Source organism: Lytechinus pictus, chromosome 16 (assembly GCF_037042905.1).
Source record: "Lytechinus pictus isolate F3 Inbred chromosome 16, Lp3.0, whole genome shotgun sequence".
Classification (NCBI taxonomy): Eukaryota; Metazoa; Echinodermata; class Echinoidea; order Temnopleuroida; family Toxopneustidae; genus Lytechinus; species Lytechinus pictus.
The window spans coordinates 11,492,292-11,504,700 of record NC_087260.1 but is presented as its reverse complement, the minus strand read 5'-3'; positions in this window follow the sequence as shown (position 1 = coordinate 11,504,700).

Sequence of the window (12,409 nt, the reverse complement as noted above, 5' to 3'; positions counted from 1 at the left end):
TAAGATACATATCCGTTTAATGGCACAGTCCTAAAAATGTCAGTATACCTGGCAATTGAGCGCGGTTCGCGCGCCCACTTAATGAATCAATTTTTTTGCTGGTGCCGCCCCCAATGCCGTGACCCACGGTACGCCACTGTTAGCAGTAGCACTCTTGAAATTTTAGTTGAGACATCTTGCACAGAAGGTCAATTAAAAATGCATATAGGGCATTATACTGCAAGTTAGCAACTACGGCACACTAGCCTTTCTATTTTGATCCAAAATGTTTATTTTTGCAGTGCAAATATCTTTGTATATCTTTGTATAATTTACCTTAAAGTATTCACCAAATGCCACTAATTCAATTCTAAAAATTCAAAATCTTTTAGCATGTGATTATTGTAGGGGGGCACATCCCCCATCAGACTGCCCCTGTGCTCACGTTGGCGCTGTCACGCCAAATTCAGTTGGCAAATTTAGCTGGTACACCCCCCCCCCCCAACAAAATGCTTCTGGCTACGGCCCTGTACGTAACACAAAGGTTAGCGATTAATCGTACATTTGATTTTTACGTTGATCCCACTGGGCAATTTGTTACCGATTACCAATTTTACCGGTTATTACCGGTAATATCACCCGGAAATTTGAGTAACACCAAATACTACCGTTATTACCATGTTATTACCGAAATTATAATTCCTGTTGATACCTGTTACTGTTATCACCCCGATGAAACCTACATTTACATAGTTACAACAGGGTGATGAGGGGTAATAAGGGTAATGTTGAATGACTTTGATTGGTTATAACATTGCAAACTTTAGTAATAAGAGCAATCTTACAGCAATCCCAGCGAAATTTTCAAAGTCCAAAAAATTACTGTTATCACCCTGATGAAACCAACATTTTACCCAGTTACAAACAGGTTGATAAGGGGTAATGGGTAATGTTGAAACGCTTCCATTCCCAGACAGCAAAGTATCTGGATCACATACGGTTCTTATCTGGGATATCTGGGTCCCATATGCATGATATGGGCCCACATGGAACCCAGATGAAAACATATACTTGAACCCACATGGTGCCCAGATAGGACTCGGATGGAAACGAGACCTCCAACCCATGCGGAACCCATTAATATTGGGTAAATGGAGTAATATCAGATGGTAATATCAGGAAAATGCTGGGAATATTAGTTACTCATGAATATTCATTACTACAATAAATGGCCAAAATTTTAGCTAATATAGCTGTAATAATTAATGTGTTTATGTTTATGCAATTATTCCACCCAGAAAATTTTCAGAAAAATGTGTAGTTTATATATCATATTAGTCATAATCATGACATTAATTTTAGAAAAATGTTTAGGGTTGAATAATTGTTAACCATAATTTGTCAAGTGTTGTAAACTCGCTCAATATATAGAAGTAAATGACAGGGTTTGGTGGATAGGTGTAGGATAGGATTAGGATTAGGATGTAGGATTTTAGGATAGGATAAGATGATATGGCTTAGAGTATGGAGTTGTAAAAATGTGCTTCAATGACCCTAATGACACTAATTGTTTTTTTAATGAGCCGACATTAATTGGGTAATATTGGGTAAACAGAGTAATATGAGGTGGTGATATCTTTAAAATGCTGGAAATAGTAGTTACATCATACTGAGAAATATTGGGTAAATGGAGTAATATCGGGCAGTAATATCATGAAAATAACTGGAAATATCGGTTACATCATACTGGGTAATATTGGGTAAATGGAGTAATATCGGGTCCGGGTAATAACGGGGAAAGATTGGTCTACTATTTCCCCGTTACTACCCACTGGTGTTACCGTGGTAATAACTACGTTATTACCTGTTACAACCCGGGTAATATCTGGTAAAATGCCCAGTGGGATTGTACATTGTAGTCCATGGAATCAAGTGTATTAAAATGTTCTACGATCATTGCTAAGCTTTGTGTTACAGGCCCCTGGGAACGATTTTTGACGGGGGTGCTGGTGTAAATTTGAAAAGGAAAAAAGGCTTTCATTAGGTCATTTTGATTATATTTTTCAATTTCTACAGAACTTCCAGAAAACCTGGGGGTGTTGCCTTTGAGAATAATACACGCAGCACTCACAAGGATTTTTTTTTTTTGGGGGGGTGGTGCTTCTATCAGCACTCCCGCTTCCCAGGGCCATGGCTGCATGCAATGCCAAGCTGACTAGATAAATAAACTTGAGTGATTTCAAATAAAATGACAAAGAGGGTGTTCATACTGAGTGCTAAAGGGAAAAGAAAAATCAGAAAAGTAGATTGGTGAACAATATAGGACATTTAATTATAAATTTATGTGATCTTTTTTTAATTATACCTATGGATAATTCAAATTGGCCGCATTGGTGATGTAAGGCAATTAAGCTAGGCTACTCTTCTATTTACTTCAATACATTTTCTTTAAAAAGTTTTACTTCAAAATTATATATTTATCCAACCCATATTTTTTCACAAGGGCATAAAACAATGTGCTACCTGTGTTAATGTTACCGTCCCAAAGGATTAGGCACTTCTTAGAAAACCACAAATCCCTGATAATGAAGTACTACAAAATACATGGCAACCCGGAAAGTTATCCCTATACAACTTTATTTACCACGTGCCAATTTGATATTTACAAAGCCTTATAGGATCACAATTTCAAAACAGCTATAATTGCTTGCCCGATTTCTTTCAGACTTTCACCGATTATTTTTGTTTTAGTTATTTTTTCCTCTCTCGCACAACAGATTGGATTCCCTTTTCATAACGAGGCAACATTGCGTGGAAATCTAGTTGTCAGCTTGGCATATAGCATGCAGCCATATCTGGGAAGCGGGAGTGCTGATCGAATTAAGCACCCCCAAAAAATTCCTTTGGGGTGCTGCGTGTATTATTCTCCATAAGCAGCACCCCCCCCCCTCCCCCCCCCCCCCCCCGATTTTTTGGAAGTTGTGTAGAAATTGAAAAATATAACCAAAATGACCTCTAATGAAAGCTTTTTTTTTCCTTTTCAAATTTACATCAGCACCCCCAGTCAAAAAATCGTTCACAGGTCTCTGCATGCAACACTCTTTTTTCATGATTATAGTTTATCGTTTTGAAGCCTGCCTGATTGAAAAGTTTAGGATTGTATCGGGTCCATGGTATCTCCAAGTATAAAAGAAAGATTATGTAACACCTACAAAGAATTCGTACACCAGATCGTCCAAATAACATGAATAAGAGCAATGTTTTATACATAGCAATGTTTTCCCGGCTTTCAGAGCAATGTTTTATACATAGCAATGTTTTCCCGGCTTTCAGCCAGGAGCTTTTAGCGGGGCTCCTGCTAGAACCCGCGAGAACCCTTTAAACGCTAAAGTTATAGCGATATACACGCATAAAAGCTAGAAAGTCTGCCTCAGTTCTGTTAAAAAAAGGTTTATCCGACATGGCGACAGATATGAAAATAGACAAGATTGGCGATGCCCACATCATCTCAATGGGGCAAAGGCCAAAGGAACTCGAGGATTTTTACGATAAATGGACCGCAGAAAACTCCGGAGAAATCTATTATAAGGGTACGTAACGTGACAGGGGCAGATCCCACTTGCTCACTGCCACCATCCTGCCTGTGGGGAATCTACAGGTAGGACTATGAAATATGATATAGGCCAATGCTGTACACAGCACACACTAATTTAAAGAAATCATTAAAGACCCTGACCGGTGTAAAAACAATCATATATCAAAATAAAGGTAATGATTCATACAATACGAATATACCAAAAATATTACATATATCTCCTTCCAATAGTTAAAAATATTAAATAAAAATCAAAGAAACTGCTCCTCCAAAGTACGCTTCGATTGAGCACCCCCACGTCGCCTGGAAATGATGACGTCACGTTGTGTCAGGAGGGTTGTGATTCCATAGGTCTGTGTACAAAAGCATTTGGTATTTTCTTCCATTTCCATGTTATGAATCCATTTTTTTTTCGTTTTCAGATGAAAATGGCACTCAAAATTATTCACTGTTCAAATTGTTGTAAACCTACAACTATTCACTACCTTTTTTGTGATTTCTTTGTTTGGGTCTTATTGGGCCTAAATTGCTATGTCAGGAAAAGTTGTTATACATAATCTAAATGCAGATAGAATTGAAATCTGCGCCAAATAAGCAGGAAATAAAATATGGCAAAAACTAGTTCAAAACTGCAGATTTCATAAATTCAAGCTTGTGGGTAAAAATATATGTGATATCCCTCTGTGATAGAAGTGAAGAGAATGAAATGCGTTATCTGGAAAGCAAAAAAATCACCCAGTTTTTCTGTGTACAAACCTATGGAATCACGACGCTTCTTACACAACGTGACGTCACGGTCTCGAGGCAGGTGAAAAGCACAATAAAGCCTATTTTCTAAGCGGGGTTCGAAACCCGATAATTTGAATATTCTTAAGCAAAATACCCAGCTGGGAAGCGGTGAAAATGCATAAAGCATACCTTGGTGTATTTAGTAGCTTATAAGCTTTCGATTGGTATATAATTTATCAATTTCATTTTCGGGTCCGGTCTGGATCTTTAAAATGTCACTTTTGTGACCAAAAATACTAAGTTCCATACAGTTGCAAGTAATTTTTCATTAGTAACTTGGGAATATTTTTTGTATTCACCCCCACAGAGCGATCAAAAACTTGAATGTGGGGCATATTTTTGTACGCCCTCTATTGGTGGGAAGTAATATGGCAAGACAATCGTCATTTTCAATCTCTATTTTTAATCAGGAAAAAATAATTTAAAGAATCAAATTTGCTTAAGAGCCAAGTTATATGATGAATAGCTGTAATGAAAACTGAGAGTGTCAAAAAATCAAGCATTTGTCCCAAAGAAAAAGAGAAAATAAGCCAAATATTGCCAACCTTATTTTGCCACACCGTCAAGGTTATAATTATCATAACCTTGTTCATTGAATGGGTGGCGGATCCAGGATTTTCAAAGGGGAACACATTTTTTTCGATGAAAACTTGACAAGCAAAAAAAATAAAATAGAGGATTTCACCTAAAAATCGGAGGTCATTTCGGCCGCAAAAAAATAGGTCCTCACTTCCAAACAAGGGGGGGGGGGGCACATTTGGGTAAGAGCGGTATATTTATATCACATTTTTTTATCATCTTAATAATAATAATAAATAATATGGAGCTTTTATATAGCGCCTAATACTATACAGTTTCTAAGCGCTTTACAATTTAAACAAGAACATAAATAAAACAAGTACAATATCATAAATTTAAATAGACTGAAACAAAGAATGAATATAAGTGTACAACTTTAAAGGTAATTAATGGCAATCATAATTATATAACAACAAATCAATAAATGAAATAGCAAGAAAATAACAGATAACTGGTAATGATTAGTGTAAAACATAAAGAGGGAATGAAATATCAATCATATAACAACAAATTAATAGAAAGATAACAGATAACTGGTCATTGCAACAGCTTACTTGTTTTGATGTACTGGAAAAATGCAAAGGTCTACAGTCTAGTTTCCAGGTTTATCTCACATCCAAATTCTTTGTATCTTCCTCCTCAAAGTTTGCTAGAACAGTGTCAGTGCCCAGTGTGCATGAAGGACATGGCTTAAAAATGTTTTTTTTAATCCTTCATGTACATGTATCATTCCCAAGGATGACAGTACAACTCTGAATTCCTGAACCTATCAAGCCTGGCTTTGAAGGAGTTTACAGATGGAGCAGAGACAACTTCATTAGGTAGTGAGTTCCAGTCACGAACTACTGTCTACTCTAGCTCCGAAGGCAGTTGTTCTAACATCCAATCTGCTTCTTTTCTGTAAGAGTTCAAAAGGGGTGACCTCGAGTTGCCTCAACAGAAATAGACGACATTGTCAAGCCAGTCGATTCCATGTACTATTTGAAAAGTCTGGATCATGTCACCTCTTCTCATTCTGTACTGGAGTGCCTGGAGACGTGATGGCGGGTGGTGTATCAACAGAAAACATGGAAAATGAGGGGGTGTATGAGTGAATATTATACCTCATATAGGTTACGCTATTAGCAAGAATAAGTTACAAGTAGGGTTGTACGTTATTTGGAAAAAAAATATTTACTTATTTATTTCAACCGATTCCGAATCTGAATTCGACAACTGATATCTATCGGATCTCTTATTTGAGCTACTACGACTCTCTGAGTCTGTGAGCACACAAAATAATAAAATGGGCATACGTTATAGAAAATTAAGAAAAGTGAATATAAAAAGACATGAGATTCATGATTTTAAACCACAATATAACGTTCAAGCTTTATTTTAATCCAGTACACAGTACCTATAGTTCAAAATATAAACTCAGTCTTCATTACCTTTCGTATCTTTTGTTGTCGCCTTTCGGGAATATTCTTTGATGAATGCCTTGAATTACAATGTACCGTGCTGGAATTAAATACAGATGTCCGTTGATTACAATTATCATCTTACATAATTTTATACTTTGGAAGGGAATTATCTATATGGAGTCTATTTAAATATGGTGAAGTCAAATTAGTTTAAAGTGTCACGGTGTTTCATTTGTCTATAGCTATGAGTGACTGCATTTTATTGACATAAAACAGGAGATTCCATTTTAGGAATCCAAGAAGAGTTCTACTCTCATGATTAATACGAGTTTTCAGAGTAAACCTATTAAATATTTCGGAGACAAATGGTCAGCAGTTTGAGCGATGGGCTTATTCTTTTTTTTTTTTTTTGCTTGTGAAATTCATAGGTCACAAGTCATTCGCACATCGAACCCCCTATATAAAGGTTCCATGATATTTGCTCCGGCGACAATTGCTCCGATGGAAAATCTACTCGTTAAGTCAAACATAAAACATAACCAGCTCCAAAACTAACTACACCATAATCCTTATCTTTACATTATTCTGAGCCAAAAACGCGATTAAAATCTTAGGCTACGCCCTCTAGGGCCGGAGCAAATGTCGCAGGAGCAAAATGATGTGTCACCTAGGACTGATCGAGGGAACGGAACTAACACCATTAGAGGTCAAGTCCACCCCAGAAAAATGTTGATTTGAATAAATAGAGAGAAATCAGACTAGCATAACGCTGAAAATTTCATCAAAATCGGATGTAAAATAAGAAAGTTATGGCATTTTAAAGTTTCGCTTATTTTTCACAAAACAGTGATATGCACGACACAGTGACAGGCAAATGAGTCAGTCGATGATGTCCATCACTCACTATTTCTTTTGTTTTTTATTGTTTGAATTATACAATATTTCATTTTTTTTACAAATTTGACACTACGGACCAACTTGACTGAACCATATGATATTAAACAATGCAGCTAATTCCACGTGTTCAGGGAGGCCGGAATTAATCGTTGTTTCATTTGGCAATGAGGAGAGAATTAGAATATTTCATATTTCACATAATAAAATACAAAAGAAATAGTGAGTGGATGACATCATCAGTCTCCTCATTTGCATATTGACCAGGATGTGCATATAACTGTTTTGTGAAATTAAGCGAAACTTTAAAATGTCATATAACTTTTTTATTTTACATCCGATTTTGATGGAATTTTCAGTGTTATGCTTGTTGGATTTTTCTCTTTTTATTCAAATCAGTTTTTGGTTGGGGTGGACTTGTCCTTTAACTTAACGTTGGATGGTGCGGACAGGCAGGGGCTACAGGGGGAGCACATGGGGCGACGGCCCATAATTTTGTTTTTACAGTAGTCAAAGGTGGAGAAGAAGAATTTGAAGGAGAAAGGAAATGAAGAGAGGGGAAACAAAAAAGCATAAAAAAGATATGTGTATAGGTCGTGTAGCTCTAGTCTATAAACCCTTGCAATTATTCAACAACAACAAAAACTAGAGAGAGAAAAAAAAATTCCATCCCACCCTATCAAAATATCCCCCCCCCCCCCCCCCCCCCCATGCACAGACAGGGACAATTGGTAATTTCAAATCCGGTGTTGGTGTTGGAAGCCGCTGAACTTTAAATTGTTTTTCATAGCTTCCAAACTTATTCAGAGCAAAATTAAAACAACAAAAAAATACATTACACAATAATACGTACCGGCTGAACACCTCGTGAGTAACTTTTCAGGACCAATTACATTTTCTGTTTAGTGCTATAAGTATAATTATGCTCATGTAAAAATTGACCTAACACCAACACCAAAATGTCAACACTGAATTTGTAATTACCCAATGCGGATAATATGCCGTCCTCTCGCAATAACGAATATATAATATATTGTTTTGCATAATATGAGTAATAACCATGCTATTGGACGATTGGAGCATACAACTTGAGTGCCCGTCGTCGGAGACAAACAATCCAAACATTATATCACAACGCGCTTGGAATCAATTCAGGGGCAGTTCCAAGTTTAACATTGTTAAATGGCGGAAGAAGTGGGAGGGGTGAGGGAATCTTTCATTTATCCGAGCCATCGCTCCAAGAATTACAAAAAATTAGGACCTTCTTTTATTATTTCGGGGGAGTGGGTAGATCTTAATGATTAGAATTTAAGTTGAAAGTTAGCTATCCGACAAACAAGATAAAGTATATCTTACAGGGCCCAAATAAACGATTGATACGAGCGCGAAGCGCGAGCTGAAATATACGGTCATTTCATGTACTTTGAAATGCAAATTGTAAATTTCTATGAGCTTTTTTAATCATGATAATTATTAATGCGAGCAAGAAAACGAAATACGGGAGCAGCTAGAATGAATGTCTGCATTGGCATGAAAATGGATAATGTAAGCCTTTATGAGCGGATCATTATCTCGTTCAACATGCAATTCGAGGACGAAGCTCGAGTGAAATTTTCACCTTTTATTATTATAATAACTTTTGTCGTAGAGGGCAATCTTTGATTTTTCAACTCGTGAAACATTCACCTCGTCTGAGGGATTTTAAAAAATAAAGGGTCAGTTTTCTCTACCTGAATCCAGGCCCTGATTACCGTCGGACGAAAACGGTTTACAAATCAAATTGTTCACTTTAATCGTTAAAGGATAAGCCCACCCCAATAAATTCGATTCGAATAAACAGAGAAAATAACAATCAAACGAGCAAATCACCGAAAATTTCCGATATCATTTTAAAACGGAAGAAAGTTATGACATTTTAAAGTTTTATTTAATTTATCCAAACAGTTATAATTACATCCTGCATGGTCAGTATGCAAATGAGGGGGCGGATGACATCACCCACTCACTATTTCTTTAGTATTTTATTATATATGAAATATGTAATATTTTAATCTTCTCCCGTCATGATTGTCAGTGTGAAGCAAAGGTTTATATCTCTCTGAAAATGAGTGTATAGCATTGTTTTAACATTTTGTGGTTCAGTCAAGTTGGCCCTTTAAATCTATCTTTAAAACAATAAAAACTGACAAAGAAATAGTGAGTGGGGAACATCATCGATTTAGATATCACTGAATAATGCATGTAATTTTTTTCTGAAAAATAAGCAAAACTTCAGAGAATATCATAACTTTCTTATTAGACATCCGATGGCGATGAAATTTCCGTTATTACGCTGCCTTGTTTGATTTTTCTCTACTAATTCAAATCGACATTTTTCTTGGGTGCATCGACTGGACTTTTACATGGTCAGTTTCAGTGGCGTACCTAGGATTTTTCCCGTAGGTACGCTAGTGGTCAGTTTGTACATTAATATTATACAACTTTCCGAGCTCTCTGCAACGACAGTGACGACAGCCTGACTTGGCGAGAGAGCGGGTGGATGAAAATTGTTAGAATTAAAATGCTGTTTATTAGTGGAACACTTTACAGCTTGAGTATTGCGGCAGCATTATTATTTTTTTTTCAATTTTTTAATTGTCTGGGCCGGTGAGGCAACATACTGAGGAACACTCCTGAATTGGGGAGGGGGCAAACGCCCCCATGCACCTTTTTAAATCTTCTCTCATTCATAGGCAATATCGGTCCCTATTTAAGGTATTATAATTATAATGCATATATGGCCCGCCCTTCTCATGCTTATTGGTAGAATTTACGCCAAAACAAGAATATTGTATGCCCCTGAAAAGAATATACGTTGCCTTACGGTTATCTAGTGCACGTGTCCCATAACAAAAATACTAATTACGTATATAAAATTGATATGCCATTTTAATGGCCAGGTCGCGACCCCCCCCCCCCCCCCCCCCCCCGATCCTCGTGAGGGGAGCACTGAGGGAGCATACCTCCTTCCCTTTCCCTATACTAGTATTAATGGCCTTCCCTTTCTTAATTCGAGCTCAGCTGTGGGTGTAGCGAGTATACTTGTTCTGTTTTTGTCAAGCAAGCTATCTTGCAAATTCAATGATGTTTATTATTTTCTTCGCTTGCGGTAGTACAGTACATGTATTTTTAGTAACGTCTTTTCTTATTGTAATCATATGCAAACTAGAGAGATTGACGTTGACCATAGAGATGTATACTAACTACGCTAGAGTGCGGAGTCGCCATAGGCGCGCGTACTTAACGTCTGTGATTGTGTGGAGCGTGGCGGCCATTGCTCGATAGGTATAGATTCGCAAAAGTACCCGGATGTACCCATAGCTCGTGCGTTGTAACGCTGTGAAAAGGGGTGCCGTCTCCGGCCTTTTTCTTGAAGAAAAGAACACAACCTCATAAAAATCGAAAATATGAATGACAAATTGCATCTCAATACACTATTAGAGTGATTACATGGGGATTATGCTATTAATTTGGCATTTTAAAAACCTGATTTCTCGGGATGAAATTCTAAATAATTTGCATTTACCTGTCCGTTTATAGGCCTGTAATAGATAACAATGTTGATATACTATCATATAAACAATCATATAAAAATAAAAACATACAGCGGACATTAATAGAAAGATTGACAATTAATTCAAAAGACTGCAGTGAATTAGCCCTTCTCTGGATTTCCCTACCTTTAACTGCATCGTCCTCCTTCCATCCTTCCCACATTTACGTCCTTTGATTCTATGTTTATGTTGGATATAATTTTGTAATTTCTATATAGGCCTACATGATATGTAACTTGCTTTAATTTGTATGAAATATAGGCCTATCATTTTTATATATTAAGTTGTACAATAATTCTGTATAAGTTAGTGTTTTGATCTACATGCGCTATTAAAGGGCATCTCATTATTGTTCTTGGTGAGCCTCCCGTTACACCATCAATGTTGAAATTTGTGTTATTTGGTGAACGTGCTGATTTTGTTCTTATAGGAACATAATAAATTCCCCCAAATCTGCAGGCCTATATGGCCCGAAAATAAAATATTGATTTAAAATGTCGAGAATATAGCCTAATTTGTTCAAACTTTTCAAAAATGACAGTTTTAATTCCCTTCACTTTAAGTTAGATTTGTTTTAATTCGCTTTTTAGGGGCCGTGTGTGCAATTAAAATAACAAACACACCTAAGCAAATTCGCTTTAACATACTGATCAAAATAAAATACAGGGGGCGCGACCGGACCCCTCCCTGAAATGAAAATGAACATTACACATAATAAATGATTGTGATTTTATGCACCCCATCACTTTCAAAATCATTCCGCGACGCCGTAATTAACATAATATAATAATTTTGTTCATCCATGGAAATCTTATTTAAAAAAAACTGATCGAATAACCAAACTCAGGTCCATAGGCCAGCAAATGACATTAAAGGAAGAAAACTAGAAAATCAAATTCAGTTATACTTTTAAAATGAAAAACAAAACTGGATATTCAAAACGCGTGTTTATCTGTTTATATGTTAGGCCGGTGCCAGTGCTTACAAATATTTGCCATAAAGTTCATTTATTCAAGCGACACAGACACAGTTAATTAACACAATTTCAAGGCAGGTATCAAATTTGAGATTAAATTAGGATTTTTAATATCTTATTCCAAGTATTGTCACTTTTGCAATATTATTGTTTCATAATTATGTTTGGTTTTAGTACTCACAATTTTGCAACCGTTTTCATAATTATGATAAGTTTGCATTGATGTCTTTCATGATATTAGTTTTATACACTCTTGCAGTAGTAATAATATTCTTTATAGTATAATACAAATTATATATCATAATCCCGCCCCTTTTCTTCTCTCCTTCTCCCCCTTCTTCCTCTCCTTATTATTCTATCCTTGATTTGTTCACATGATATTGGTCCAATCATTATATATAGGATCAGAAACAACGGCGATAAACAAAATATTTCAGCCAGTTTGCCGATCAGCGTATTTTCAGCCGGGGAGAATCAAGTCTATACTTTCCAGAAAATCAAAGTAAAATTGTTTTGCGCATTGTGATTTGTTTACTCTCCGAAGTTTTAAAATGTTTGCAAGGCAATAACACTGTACATAAACATCCAACCCCCCATTAGG